This window comes from Haemaphysalis longicornis, unplaced genomic scaffold, assembly GCF_048455015.1.
Source record: "Haemaphysalis longicornis isolate Haplotype H1 unplaced genomic scaffold, Haemaphysalis longicornis Haplotype H1 scaffold_13, whole genome shotgun sequence".
Lineage (NCBI taxonomy): Eukaryota > Metazoa > Arthropoda > Arachnida > Ixodida > Ixodidae > Haemaphysalis > Haemaphysalis longicornis.
Window position 1 is genome coordinate 91,478,823 of NW_027526233.1, and position 14,587 is coordinate 91,493,409.

A 14,587-nucleotide genomic window follows, 5' to 3' on the forward strand; every position below is an offset into this window, starting at 1 on the left:
ATATATATATAGTAAAAAGGGGCGCAATAAAAAACATAACAAGTTTACTTCGAAAACATAACTTTACATCGACGTTTCGGACGGGGACCGTCCTTTATCAAGAGTAATATTTTACAAAATGGAAGCGGTTTATATACAGTTCAAGCACTTGAGGTTCCGGGGCGGTGACATACGTTTAAGATTGGAAGCGAGGCGGGAGAGAGAAAAGCGCATTGAAACATGAGAGAAAAAGCCAGCAATAAAGAAGCACAAACTTGAAAAGCATAAATATGTGAGAGAGGGGGATGAAAAGGCAGAGGTGGGGACGGGCAAACTAAAAAGAACCGAGAGGACACGACAAACAGAAGCTTAGGAGCGATGGGAGACACGTAATTGCGTGGTCGACAGGGATGACCCACAGGGGCGGCGAGTTGTACCGGCCCGTGGCCATCGCAGGCGAACAATATGCAAGGGTTGTTGTACGCGCGCCGCTTCCAAGACTCCCGTGCCAGGAGCGCGTGTTTTTCGTCGGCCCTCAAAGACGCACCGCCATCTACTTCCCCCCACCCTTCCTGCTCACTTCGCGGAAGCCGTAAGGTGTCGCCGTGTCGGAGAAAACCGGGAAGAAACGGGCCGCCCCAGTCGCGCCGGCGAGAAGATAAGCAATCGAAAGTCCGAATGAGAGCGATTATGTCTGAGTGAGGAGACTATAATCACGTTGCCTGCAGAGACAGCGAGAATAGTAAGTCAACGTGAGCGATAGGGGGCACATAATTGCGTGGTTGACAGGGGTGACGAGTTGTAAGCGCCCGCGGTCAGCGCCCGTGAACAATATGCGAGGGGTGTCCTACGTACGCGTGCCCTGAAGACTCCCGAGCGAGGGGCGCGGGGTTTCGTCGGCTCCCGAAGATGATCCCCCATTCAGTTCCCTCCACCCCCTCCTCCCAGTCAGTGTCGGCGCCAAAGTCGTAAAGTGCCCACGTGTTCGAGAAACCTGGGAAGAAAGGAGGCGCCCCCCGTCGCGATGGCGATAAGAGGGCTAAGCTGTCGAGTGATAGTAATTATGTTTGAGTGGAGAGACAGTGAAAGTAGTAAGCCAACGGGGGGGAAAAAGAGAGGGATACCGGTGCAACAAATCAAAACAGAAACAGGGCGAAGGTCAAAGGCAATAGCCGCGCACACGCGCACACAAGTAACAAACACGCACAAACGACCAAGTGGCCATGGAAAGAAGGAAAGACGCCAATGGCTTGACCGATTGACCCAAACAACGAAATCAACCGAGTGGCCGATAAAGCAAGCAAAATAATCAGTGACAAGACAGTTTCTTTTGATACGCGGGTACACTGGGTGAGACAAAACATTATCAATGGTGTCAAGAAGAATGACGTATAGAAACAATTCTCTAGAAATGAGGTATAGAAACAATCTTGTATAGAAACAAGAAGAATGACGTGTAGAGACATTCTTACACCATTCTGTGCTTATAGATACACACGCGTACACGGTCAACTCCTAAATAACACAATGTTTATACATAATTACAATGAGCAGATTTTTCACATCACCACAACCTACCGATCAGGAAAAAAAATGCAGCAGAGGTGTGCGTTACGGGGACAAAAACGAAAACCTCCCCTCTTGTTCATTTATTCCACCTGCAACTGTGTTGAATTTGTGGATTAGAAATTATTCAAACATCTCTCTTTCGTGGTGTGTTCTAAACTTCGATTTTAGCACGGTCACCGTGAATTTATCAAAAGAGTGACCAAGGCAAGTAACGTGTTTTGAGACAGGGAGGTGAGGCAGCGTTTTGGTGTGTGATCTGTGGTTATTAATTCGTACTCCCCCGTAATTGTCCCCGTTAATTGTCCCCGTAACGCACACCTCTGCTGCATTTTTTTTTTCTGATCGGTAGGTTGTGGTGATGTGAAAAATCTGCTCATTGTAATTATGTATAAATATTGTGTTATTTAGGAGTTGACCGTGTACGCGTGTGTATCTATAAGCACAGAATTGTGTAAGAATGTCTCTACACGTCATTCTTCTTGTTTCTATACAAGATTGTTTCTATACCTCATTTCTAGATAATTGTTTCTATACGTCATTCTTCTTGACACCATTGATAATGTTTTGTCTCACCCAGTGTACCCGCGTATCAAAAGAAACTGTCTTGTCACTGTTTATTTTGCTTGCTTTATCGGCCCCTCGGTTGATTTCGTTGTTTGGGTCAATCGGTCAAGCCATTGGCGTCTTTCCTTCTTTCCATGGCCACTTGGTCGTTTGTGCGTGTTTGTTACTTGTGTGCGCGTGTGCGCGGCTATTGCCTTTGACCTTCGCCCTGTTTCTGTTTTGATTTGTGGCACCGATATCCCTCTCTTTTTCTCCCCCGTTGGCTTACTACTTTCCCTGTCTCTCCACTCAGACATAATTACTATCACTCGACAGCTTAGCCCTCTTATCGCCATCGCGACGGGGGGCGCCTCCTTTCTTCCCAGGTTTCTCGAACACCTGGGCACTTTACGACTTTGGCGCCGACACTGACTGGGAGGAGGGGGTGGAGGGAACTGAATGGGGGATCATCTTCGGGAGCCGACGAAACCCCGCGCCCCTCGCTCGGGAGTCTTCAGGGCACGTGTACGTAGGACACCCCTCGCATATTGTTCACGGGCGCTGACCACGGGCGCTTACAACTCGTCACCCCTGTCAACCACGCAATTATGTGCCCCCTATCGCTCACGTTGACTTACTATTCTCGCTGTCTCTGCAGGCAACGTGATTCATGTCTCCTCACTCAGACATAATCACTCTCATTCGGACTTTCGATTGCTTATCTTCTCGCCGGCGCGACTGGGGCGGCCCGTTTCTTCCCGGTTTTCTCCGACACGGCGACACATTACGGCTTCCGCGAACTGAGCAGGAAGGGTGGGGGGAAGTAGATGGCGGTGCGTCTTTGAGGGCCGACGAAAAACACGCGCTCCTGGCACGGGAGTCTTGGAAGCGGCGCGCGTACAACAACCCTTGCATATTGTTCGCCTGCGATGGCCACGGGCAGGTACAACTCGCCGCCCCTGTGGGTCATCCCTGTCGACCACGCAATTATGTATCTCCCATCACTCCTAAGCTTCTGTTTGTCGTGTCCTCTCGGTTCTTTTTAGTTTGGCCGTCCCCACCTCTGCCTTTCCATCCCCCTCTCTCACATATTTATGCTTTTCAAGTTTGTGCTTCTTTATTGCTGGCTTTTTCTCTCATGTTTCAATGCGCTTTTCTCTCTTCCTCCTCGCTTCCAATCTTAAACGTATGTCACCGCCCCGGAACCTCAAGTGCTTGAACTGTATATAAACCGCTTCCATTCTGTAAAATATTACTCTTGATAAAGGACGGTCCCCGTCCGAAACGTCGATGTAAAGTTATGTTTTCGAAGTAAACTTGTTATGTTTTTTATTGCGCCCCTTTTTACTATTTAATCTTCACTAGCCTAATCGTTTACCTAATATCTTCAACTATGGCTTTTGAAGTTCCCGCAATAGAAAATTTAACGAAGAAGTACCCCAAATATGTGACAACCACTATGGTTGTTGGTGATTCTCAGTGCAAGCACCTATTCAACCATTTCGACCCTGGACGCAAGGGAACGCCAGCGTTCGTCTCCAAGTCAGGCACAACCATCGAAGGTATGTCCCGGCTGCTCGAGTTCGTCCCCCACACGGTGACCACCCTGATCCTGCTCGTTGGGACGAACGACATCGCCAAGGGCCCAGCTGATGCTGCGTTTGAAAGATACAAAAAATTGTTGGTGGCCATTAGACAAGTGCTGCCGAATGTGAGAGCCATTTACGCGACGCTCGTGCTCCCACGGAGCCAAAACCGGCGCCGACGCTACCTTAACCTACCATTCGTCACCCGCTGTAATTTGGAGGCTGGCAAGTACAACCTCCTGCGGTATCACTGCCGCCAGGTGAAGGGCCTCTTCTACTTGGACCACGAGCTGCAATGGATTCCCCCAGTACGTGCGTTAGCAGCTGATGGTCTGCACCCTAGTTTTGAAGGTGTAGCCATAATGGCAAGCCATCTTCAACAGCTCCTGCGACGGAAACCGAGGAGGGCACCACCAACTTGGCTGAACGAACCGGTCACTTCATCAGCAGGACAACTGCAGCCGGCAGCATGGCGACCACCGACACCCCCGCTTTTGACGAACATCGGGACCACCCAGACAGACGGAGCACGCGAACGACAGCATGTAAAGCCCCAGACCAACCCCACCTCCACGACTGTACTTGACCCAGAGCAGTTTCCGCCCCTACCGCCCCCACCTCCGCTCGTCGGTGCTGTGCAAACTGGCGTGATACCACGCTACGACCTCCGAAGGGCATCCAAGGACGTCTTCCAGGCCGACCAGTCCAACTGACTATCTACCAACCCAAGTGAACTCTCTGTTAACGTAGTTTTCAGGAACTTTTTGAGAATACGGAAGGTTGTTGAAAAAATAGTTAGATGTGAATGCCATGTCAACACTTTAATCTTCTATGAAAAATCTGATATTGTTCCAAAGGGTCTCCGGCTCCATTTGGAGCCGGCTACATCCGACTTTTCACCTGAACTGAAACAAAAATTGAAAGATACCCTGCATGAGGCGTCTAAAAAGGTATTGCACTATGTGATCCAATATAACCGGTCCTACTTACTTTCGCTCCAAATTCAGGAAGAGAAACTCATCAGAGAGAATCCCCTAACAGAAAATGAACTCCGCCGCTTGGAACTCTTTATACGAAACAAAGAGCGCGAGCTGCAGGAAACAAAACGTAAAAAGCTTCGCCGTGACGGCGTACACTCCACTACTGACAGTCGATCAGAAGCAGCCCTTACATCTTCGTGCGCTGCCCATTCGACCATACCCCAAACTATTGACAAAAGTTAAGACCCGATTGTTAACCTTTCAGATGTAGAACTATCGGAAGAAGAACATAAAGTTCTTTCCAAAGGCCTCAATTTTTGCCCTGCTACAGGCTCCATCAATGAATTTCAGCTCTACAAAGACGTAAATAACTTTGCAAGATCGTTAAGACTCAGCGAATATTTCCTGGACAAGCCGCAAAACACGGATGGCGAGGCAAAACTCCCATCTAGTCGTCAATGGACACCTCCGGCGCAAAGAGACAAATGCCTTGATATCTATATTAGGGCAGTCCAACGTGACATCGTGTCATCATATAAGAATCAGACACCCTACCGCAAAAACCTTTCCCGCGGGGAAGAAAAGGCACTGGAGGCTTTAAGCACCCGTACCGACATAATAATAAAGCCAGCAGACAAGGGAGGAGCGATAGTGGTCATGAACCGATCAGACTACATAGCCGAAGCCCAGGGACAACTGAATAATACTTCTTTTTACAAATTATTGCCGAACGATCCAACCCGTCACTTTAAAGATAAGATAAAGGAAAATCTGGACCACCTTGTGAAAGGACAAAAAATAACTGAATCGGTGGCGCGGTCTCTTTTACCACTAAGTCCAGTAGCTGGGAGGTTCTATACTCTGCCTAAAATCCACAAGGAAAACAATCCAGGACGACCGATCGTGTGTGGCATAGGCACAGTGTCCGAATACATATCCAGTTTTGTGGACGGTTTGATACGGAACATACCATGCTCTCTTCCCTCCTACATTAGATACACCACCCATTTCCTTGGCCAAACAATTAACCTCAGTATACCTGAAAATAGCCTTTTAGTGACCCTGGATGTGGCCTCGCTATACACAAACATCCCTCACAAAGATGGCATAAACTCAGTAATACTTGCTTATGAGGAAATGGAGCCGCTTAACAGATCAATCGATAGTCAGACGCTTGGGGAACTCTTGAAAATAATTCTGGAAATGAATAACTCTGTAGTTCAACAATAACCATTACGTGCAAATCAATGGCACCTCTATGGGCACAAAGATTGGTCCCAATTATGCCAACATCTTCATGGGAAATTTGGAAAACAAGTTCCTAGGCGACTACCCGTTAAAGCCGCTCTTCTATAAGAGATTCATTGACGACATATTTCCGATCTGGCCTCACGGAGAGGATGCTCTCCTTACGTTTATTGAAGCATTCAACAATGTCCACAGCGACCTCAAGTTCTCTCACTCGTACTCTGCCTGTAGCATAAACTTTTTGGACGTAACCGTGCAAATATCTGGCGGTAAACTGACAACATCACTTTTCAGAAAACCCACTGACCAACACCAGTATCTAAACTTTCACAGCAGCCATGTTCGCCATAGCAAAACCGGAATTCCTTACAGCCAGTCCATCCGATTCAAAAGAATATGTTCAAACCCTCAAGACTTTGCCGCCAACTGTGACCAACTACGCAAAGATTTAACCCGCCAACAATACCCTCTTCCCGTAATAAACGATGCCATTGAAAAATCGAAAACACTGGACAGACTTGAACTAATAAACAGCAGCAGCAACGTCCAAACTGATAAACCTCTAACCAACTTGGTTCTAACATACTCAGCCTCCGCTCCGAACGTAAAAACAATTTTGCGAAAACATCACAACATCCTTCTGGAAAGTGATCGAATGCGACGTGTCCTCCCTGAACCGCCCCGCGTCAAATATAGGCGAGCAAAAAACCTGAAAGATATCATAACTTCTTCAAAAACTGCAACTTCCCAATTTCAAGGCTCTGGACCATGCAACAAACCCCGCTGTAAGCTTTGCCCCATGATCCCAAAAACTCTTGTTGCTGAAAGCACTGCCACTAGCTTCTCCTTTCAAATACGGGGAACCTTCGATTGTGATAGTGCTAAAGTTGTGTACCTTCTTCAGTGCACTGTATGCAGCGCACAGTACATCGGTTAGACGGAAACACCACTGCGAGTACGAATTAATAACCACAGATCACACACCAAAACGCTTCCTCACCTCCCTGTCTCAAAACACGTTACTTGCCTTGGTCACTCTTTTGACAAATTCACGGTGACCGTGCTAAAATCGAAGTTTAGAACACACCACGAAAGACAGATGTTTGAATCATTTCTAATCCACAAATTCAACACAGTTGCAGGTGGAATAAATGAACAAGAGGGGAGGTTTTCGTTTTTGTCCCCGTAACGCACACCTCTGCTGCATTTTTTTTTTCTGATCGGTAGGTTGTGGTGATCTGAAAAATTTGCTCATTGTAATTATGTATAAACATTGTGTTATTTAGGAGTTGACCGTGTACGCGTGTGTATCTATAAGCACAGAATGGTGTAAGAATGTCTCTACACGTCATTCTTCTTGTTTCTATACAAGATTGTTTCTATACCTCATTTCTAGAGAATTGTTTCTATACGTCATTCTTCTTGGCACCATTGATAATGTTTTGTCTCACCCAGTGTACCCGCGTATCAAAAGAAACTGTCTTGTCACTGTTTATTTTGCTTGCTTTATCGGCCACTCGGTTGATTTCGTTGTTTGGGTCAATCGGTCAAGCCATTGGCGTCTTTCCTTCTTTCCATGGCCACTTGGTCGTTTGTGCGTGTTTGTTACTTGTATGCGCGTGTGCGCGGCTATTGCCTTTGACCTTCGCCCTGTTTCTGTTTTGATTTGTTGCACCGGTATCCCTCTCTTTTTCTCCCCCGTTGGCTTACTACTTTCACTGTCTCTCCACTCAAACATAATTACTATCACTCGACAGCTTAGCCCTCTTATCGCCATCGCGACGGGGGGCGCCTCCTTTCTTCCCAGGTTTCTCGAACACGTGGGCACTTTACGACTTTGGCGCCGACACTGACTGGGAGGAGGGGGTGGAGGGAACTGAATGGGGGATCATCTTCGGGAGCCGACGAAACCCCGCGCCCCTCGCTCGGGAGTCTTCAGGGCACGCGTACATAGGACACCCCTCGCATATTGTTCACGGGCGCTGACCGCGGGCGCTTACAACTCGTCACCCCTGTCAACCACGCAATTATGTGCCCCCTATCGCTCACGTTGACTTACTATTCTCGCTGTCTGTGCAGGCAACGTGATTCATGTCTCCTCACTCAGACATAATCACTCTCATTCGGACTTTCGATTGCTTATCTTCTCGCCGGCGCGACTGGGGCGGCCCGTTTCTTCCCGGTTTTCTCCGACACGGCGACACATTACGGCTTCCGCGAACTGAGCAGGAAGGGTGGGGGGAAGTAGATGGCCGTGCGTCTTTGAGGGCCGACGAAAAACACGCGCTCCTGGCATGGGAGTCTTGGAAGCGGCGCGCGTACAACAACCCTTGCATATTGTTCGCCTGCGATGGCCACGGGCAGGTACAACTCGCCGCCCCTGTGGGTCATCCCTGTCGACCACGCAATTACGTGTCTCCCATCGCTCCTAAGCTTCTGTTTGTCGTATCCTCTCGGTTCTTTTTAGTTTGCCCGTCCCCACCTCTGCCTTTCCATCCCCCTCTCTCACATATTTATGCTTTTCAAGTTTGTGCTTCTTTATTGCTGGCTTTTTCTCTCATGTTTTAATGCGCTTTTCTCTCTTCCTCCTCGCCTCCAATCTTAAACGTATGTCCCCGCCCCGGAACCTCAAGTGCTTGAACTGTATATAAACCGCTTCCATTCTGTAAAATATTACTCTTGATAAAGGACGGTCCCCGTCCGAAACGTCGATGTAAAGTTATGTTTTCGAAGTAAACTTGTTATGTTTTTATTGCGCCCCTTTTTACTATTTAACCTTCACTAGCCTAATCGTTTACCTTATATATATATATATATATATAGATATATATATATATATATATATATATATATATATATATATATATATATATATATATAGTAAGGAAATGAGGGGCTCGTTGAGGAAATACAGAAACATAGGTCAGCAGTCTACGACACCAAAGAAGGCATAGGGGTGTGGTTAGGCTGTTTTCTTTTTTACTACGGTTAATGAAGTGAACTTTTTTTTTAATATACAGAAGAAAGAAACAAAAACACGCGCCCAGAGTGGGGACCGAACCCACGCCTTTCGATTACATGTCGAATGCCTTACCAATTCGGCATTCGGCATAACCAATTCGAATTGGTAAGGCGTTCGACATGTAATCGAAAGGCGTGGGTTCGGTCCCCACTCTGGGCGCGTGTTTTTCTTTCTTTCTTCTGTATATTAAAAAAAAAGAAAAAAAAAAGTTCACTTCCTTAACCGTAGTAAAAAAGAAAAGAGCCTAACCACACCCCTATGCCTCCTTTGGCGTCGTAGACTGCTGACCTATGTTTCTGTATATATATATATATATATATATATATATATATATATATATATATATATATATATATATATATATATATATATATATATATATATAAGAAAAAACCTTTGAACAAGATAGTGATAACGATTGTTGCCAACGCAACGTCTCAGCAAGAGACTTACCTTCGCCAGGGAAGTCAAATCTCTTGCTGAAACTCTGGCAACAATAGACCCCTTTCCTAAAGGCTCCGTCTGGCGGCGGGCTTTTCGTCAGTTTCGGTTTGCAAGGGTTTGTGGGATAGAAATCCCAATGTTACGGGCAGCCTTGTAGGAGTCGCAGCGGTAGCCCTCCTTCAGCGAACGTCAAGCATATTAATCCTCGCCTTTTAACATGATTTTTTATCAATTGGAAATCTTGTGCCTCGTAAGGAGCGTCCCAACCACGGGATGGACGGGCGATTTGACTCGCCTACCGTGCCTGTCACCTACCGAACCGAATCGCAAAATGTCGGTGTCGGGCACACAGAAGAGGGCTGGACGCAGCTACAAGTTGGTCACAGAAAGGTAGTCGTGGCGTCGACAGTATGTGCCAACTACGACAATAAAATGTGAGTAGCGTTTCTTGCCTGATTACAAGCGTCACAACAAGCAATGTTTTGTGTATGTGCCGTCGAACTAGTCTTATTCATTTTCGTGTGCGTGCATTCTGAAAACATTTCGGTTCCGCTACTTCGTCACCGTTTTATTACGCATGGCAGCCTTAGCTTGATTTTACAGTGTGCTCTACATGTTGATATCTACGGGTGAGAACGAAGTAAGCGATGACAGGCGGTTCCTCTGTTCGCGTTGGCGTAGCACTCCGGCACCCGCCGCTATTTAGCAGATCTCAAATGAGCTTAAACACAGTTGAAAGTTGGGCGAGTTGGTGATTCAATCTGGGTATAAGCGCGAAAAACATGACATGTAAAAAGGAACACACAGGACGGCGCGCTTCTAGCAACTGGTGGAGCGCTATTAGCCCGCTACTAGCAACTTTCAACTAGAATCTACTAGCGCCAGTTGCTAGTAGCGCGCCATCCTGTGTGTTCCTTTCTACGTGTCGTGTTTTTCGCGCTTATTTTCTCAACTAAGCACTGTTTGGCAAAGGCAGTTGCGCCACTGGAGAATCATGATTTGAGGTTGATCACCCCGCCTCATGGTGCAATCAATCCGCTGCGTGCCGCGATTGGGAAGGGCGATACTCCAGTGACGGAAGCCCGTGCTTTTACGTGTTGCTGTTCACTGTTACGGGAAATAGTAGACTCCACTTGCCGCTGAACTGCCTGTGTATCTATTTACTTTGAATATTTTTCTAGATAAATTCATAGGCACATAATGCGTCTTATCGTACTGTAATTTGTTCAGCAGTTACATGTAGGGCACTCCCTGCTGCAGTGCAAGGAGGGATGGAACGAAACCTTGCACCAGGTAACACAAACCTTGTCGGGTGACTATTATATGCTATCATAAGAGCCTAACACAAATATACGCTTTAAGGGACAAGCGTCACAAAAAATGTAACTCAAATGGCCCAACAAGCAGATAGGGCGGGTGACAGCAACAAGCGAAAAAAATTAGTACACTACTGCCGACGCCTTTTGTCGTCGCTCGTCGCTGCCGCTCGCTTGAGGGCTGTTTCCGGCCAGCAAACGTAAGCGGTAGCGACGGCCCGTTGCCTCCCACTGTCGGCACCCCAGCAGTGTGTATAATTTTCTTCTTTTGTTGCCAATAATTCTTTGCATAAATGGCAAGTTCCTGCTCAAGGCGCAGTGTTACCGGAGCCAGAAAAAACAAAGCATCCATACGTTGTGAATGCCACCGTGAATGAAGTCGGCCAGGTGGTTGATGGTTAATGTGAATGCCCTGCTGGCAAGGAATTTTGCAGCCACCTACAAGCCGTTTTGAACGTGGTCATCCTCCTTCAACAGAAGAGATTCTCCGAGGCCCCAGAACACCTTTCATGTACAGATTTGCCGCAGCGCTGGAGAAGGCCAAGGGGCGAAGCCATCAAAGGGTGCAGTGTGCAAGATTTGGACTGGCGGAGAGTCGGTGAAGACGGCCAGGACAGGCCTTTGTTGTACTGTTTGGACTCAGTATGGCATCAGAGCGAAGTGTGGACCAGAAACGAAAGGCAATTAAACAACTTTCGGGCGGCCTTCGAGCTTTAGACGGAGACACAGCTTTAGTGAAGGTGCTCGCACAGTAAATCGTGCTGTTGTCTGCACCGCGAAATGCGGTGATGTGCTAGTCGGCTCTCCCTTGTCACACCAGCCACTCCTTGCCCCTTCGGCTTCGATGCGCTGCTGTGTGCCAAGTTGGAGGTGCCTGTCCAGTTCACACCGGGAGAGCCTGCTGATGGCCTGAGGCCATTCTATGGCAGCAACAGCTGGGAAATACCTGCCGGACTTGGTGCACAAGGGGACATTCTAAAGGTTCGTTGTTTTTGCTTGGATAGCATGACACCCCTTGAACATACTTATTAGTGATCGCTCTTGCACACCAACAGGCTGCCATGACCGCATTCATGTTTCGACGGTGAAACAATAATATAAGTGGAGACTTTTGCGAGAAAAATTTGCACAAAGGTCTTATCTACCCTGGTCATATTGCCACGTCACAAGAATAAGGACAAAATAGTCCGGGTGAGGGATGGTAATTTAATAAGGCGACTTGTGCCTCCTAGCAACTCAGTGAAGCAGTTCCTTCCTCCAGCACACCACAAGCTAGACTGGCGTTCTAGCTAGCCCAGCTCGCTCCACGTGCTCGCGCGCACAACTGGCCGAGACAGTCTGCTCCTCTACGTTGTCGTCGACAGTCCGTCCGCACGCGCTGAAGAGAGGTGGCTGGAGGCGTTCTCTTCATGGTCATCTTCTTTAAACTTCTCGTACATGCGACAATATATAGCCGTCTTTGAACTGTTTTTTTTCTCAAGTTGAAGGGTGAATCTATACTCGCACTGGACCCATACTTCTGTTTATAAAGTACTTATATCCAACTCCTGGATTATGAGCATATCCCGATGCTTCACCTACATTGCCATGTGGGGCTCCTTGTGGAAGATTTTGCTGATAGGTGCCACATGCATTGTAGGACGAAAGTGATGGCCATACTGAGTTCAAGTTCAGCTGAGGACAGGAATACAATTTAAGCCCTGTCTGTCTTGTTTCTCACCACCTCTCTAATCTTCCCTCCTTTTCGTTCGTTAGCGCTGTAGTGTTGGGAATTGATTTGTGTAAGCTGTTCCAGTATGTAAAAAATCTGTTTTGTATTAGGCAATAACCAAGGTAAAAAAATCTATGAAACAGAAACTGGTAACTTGAACACAAGCCCAAGGGCTATGACATGCTACAGGTATTGCTTAACGTAGTGTGCTTATTTTAATTGAATGTGAAATTCTGCTTGTTTCAGAAAATAACACTGACACCTTTTCAAACACAAGCATTGGAGAGAGACACCCTAAGGCAGCGAGACAACAGTAGCTGGCGTGAGGCAAGGTATTACCGTCTGACAGCGTCTAACTTCGGCAACGTGCTTTTGCGTACTGCCCCGTGGAACGACGGGGCACTTGGCCGGCTCACTACGTCAGAGGATTTCTCGCACGTACCTGCTGTTAGATGAGAGTGTCATATTTTTGAAGAATCATGCAAACAATATTCTGCAACATTTATTGGACACAATAAATAGCTCAGGCTGAAAAAAATCAGGCAATGCAACATTCGGTTCAACGCAATTTAACGAGTACAACGATCGGTTCTTTTTTTCAACAGTAGTGGTTCTCAAGACACTTGGGAGAGAGATCTGCTTTGTTTTACTGAAGCAGGTTGTAGTGGGGTCCCTAGGAGTGGGGGAAATGAAAACAGGGCAGGTGTGCCACCTCAGGCAGCAAGTGATTAAAAAAAAGAATACTCTATGGCCAACCTGAGGCCATTTCCAAAAGAGCTCGTTCCTCTTCCGAAACGAGCCACGTAAGGCTGAGCACCAGACCCAAACCATCCCCACAAGATTGTGTGACTTGATTAAAAAGTTTCGGGAAAGTAGCTAGGGAGTCGACGCTGCTCCACATGGTTTTTCTGATATCCCCATTACTTGTTCAATGTTCTCGACAAAAATTTGTCGTTATGACAAAGCAGTCTTTGTAATGAACCAAACTTGTAATTTTCCTTTATGACCCATTTAATTCCCAATTCACGTATTTTCCTTCTCATAACCTGTTAGTGACACTAAAGTTGCATTTTTTGTAATAAGTAGACGGGCCCATGCTCTTCAGTACACTTTTTGCAGTAGGGAGGTGATAGCTCAACTGGCAGGTCTGAGGCAGCGTCAGATAACAGGCTTCAAGGATATGATTGATGCACATGAGGCAGTCTAATATGCATGAATGATTCACCTTTTGTGTAGCATTATTTTGCCATTGCGCTTTATAAATTGAATATCATTCATAAATAATCCTCCCTTTTACTTTTAAAATGAATAGATTATTTCTGAGCCCTTCTTTAGACACAGCATCACCTACGAGGGCAAGGCACTGTGACGCTACGAGGCTGTTTTGAAGGAAAGATTCCGAAGCGTTCACCTTGGGAGTGCAGGGCTGTTTGTCCACCCCCAGTGCCCCTGGCTCGGTGCAACTCCGGATGGTGTTGTTTTTGACCCACTGGAACACCCACCGTGGGGTGTGTTGAAATCAAGTGTCCCTACACCCGGAAGAATGCAGACGTGCGTGAGCTGCTTTCTGCCGACAGTTGTGTTGTTTTTGATGCTACTCACCATCCACACCTTGAAGAAGACCACCCATATTTTGCTCAGGTAGTTGGCCAGATTGGCGTGACGCACTTGAACTGGGCCGATTTTGTCTTTTATGGGGATAACTTCTTGGCGGTTCAAAGGATTAGGTTTCATGAGGAAGCCTGGAAGAACTTGAAGCGACGACTCGACGTATTTTATTTTAATACACTGCTGTCATATTTTGCAAGGAAGCTGTCACACTGACGTATTATTCCTCAAACAATCGAATGCCCTACGGTGGAAGCATTCCTGAACTGACCCTTGACCTCACTTGCCCTGTCATTCCTCTTGCTTCTTTACGATGTCTTTAATTCTGTTTCGCGCACAACGCTGTATTTCCTCTGCATGTCCATTGTGGTTTAGAAATCTGGTGGCTACAATAGCATTCTTTGAAAAGCGTAGTTCTACATGCACACAGGTCTCCTCTATCAGACCGTCGTTTTTTTTAATGTGTTAAATGATATTCCTGCCTGCCGTTTTTTTTTCCTGGTGTGGCAGTGTTGGTCATCTTATCTGTGGTGTTTTGTTTTTTATGGGGAGAACTTTGGCGGTTCAAAGGATTAGGTTTG

General features: G+C 46.9%; 1 pseudogene; it reads left to right on the forward strand.

Moving 5' to 3' along the window:
• The first annotated feature begins 9,588 nt into the window (after window positions 1–9,588).
• On the forward strand, window positions 9,589–11,600 carry LOC144163954 (uncharacterized; annotated as a pseudogene).
• The last annotated feature ends 2,987 nt before the right edge of the window (window positions 11,601–14,587 follow it).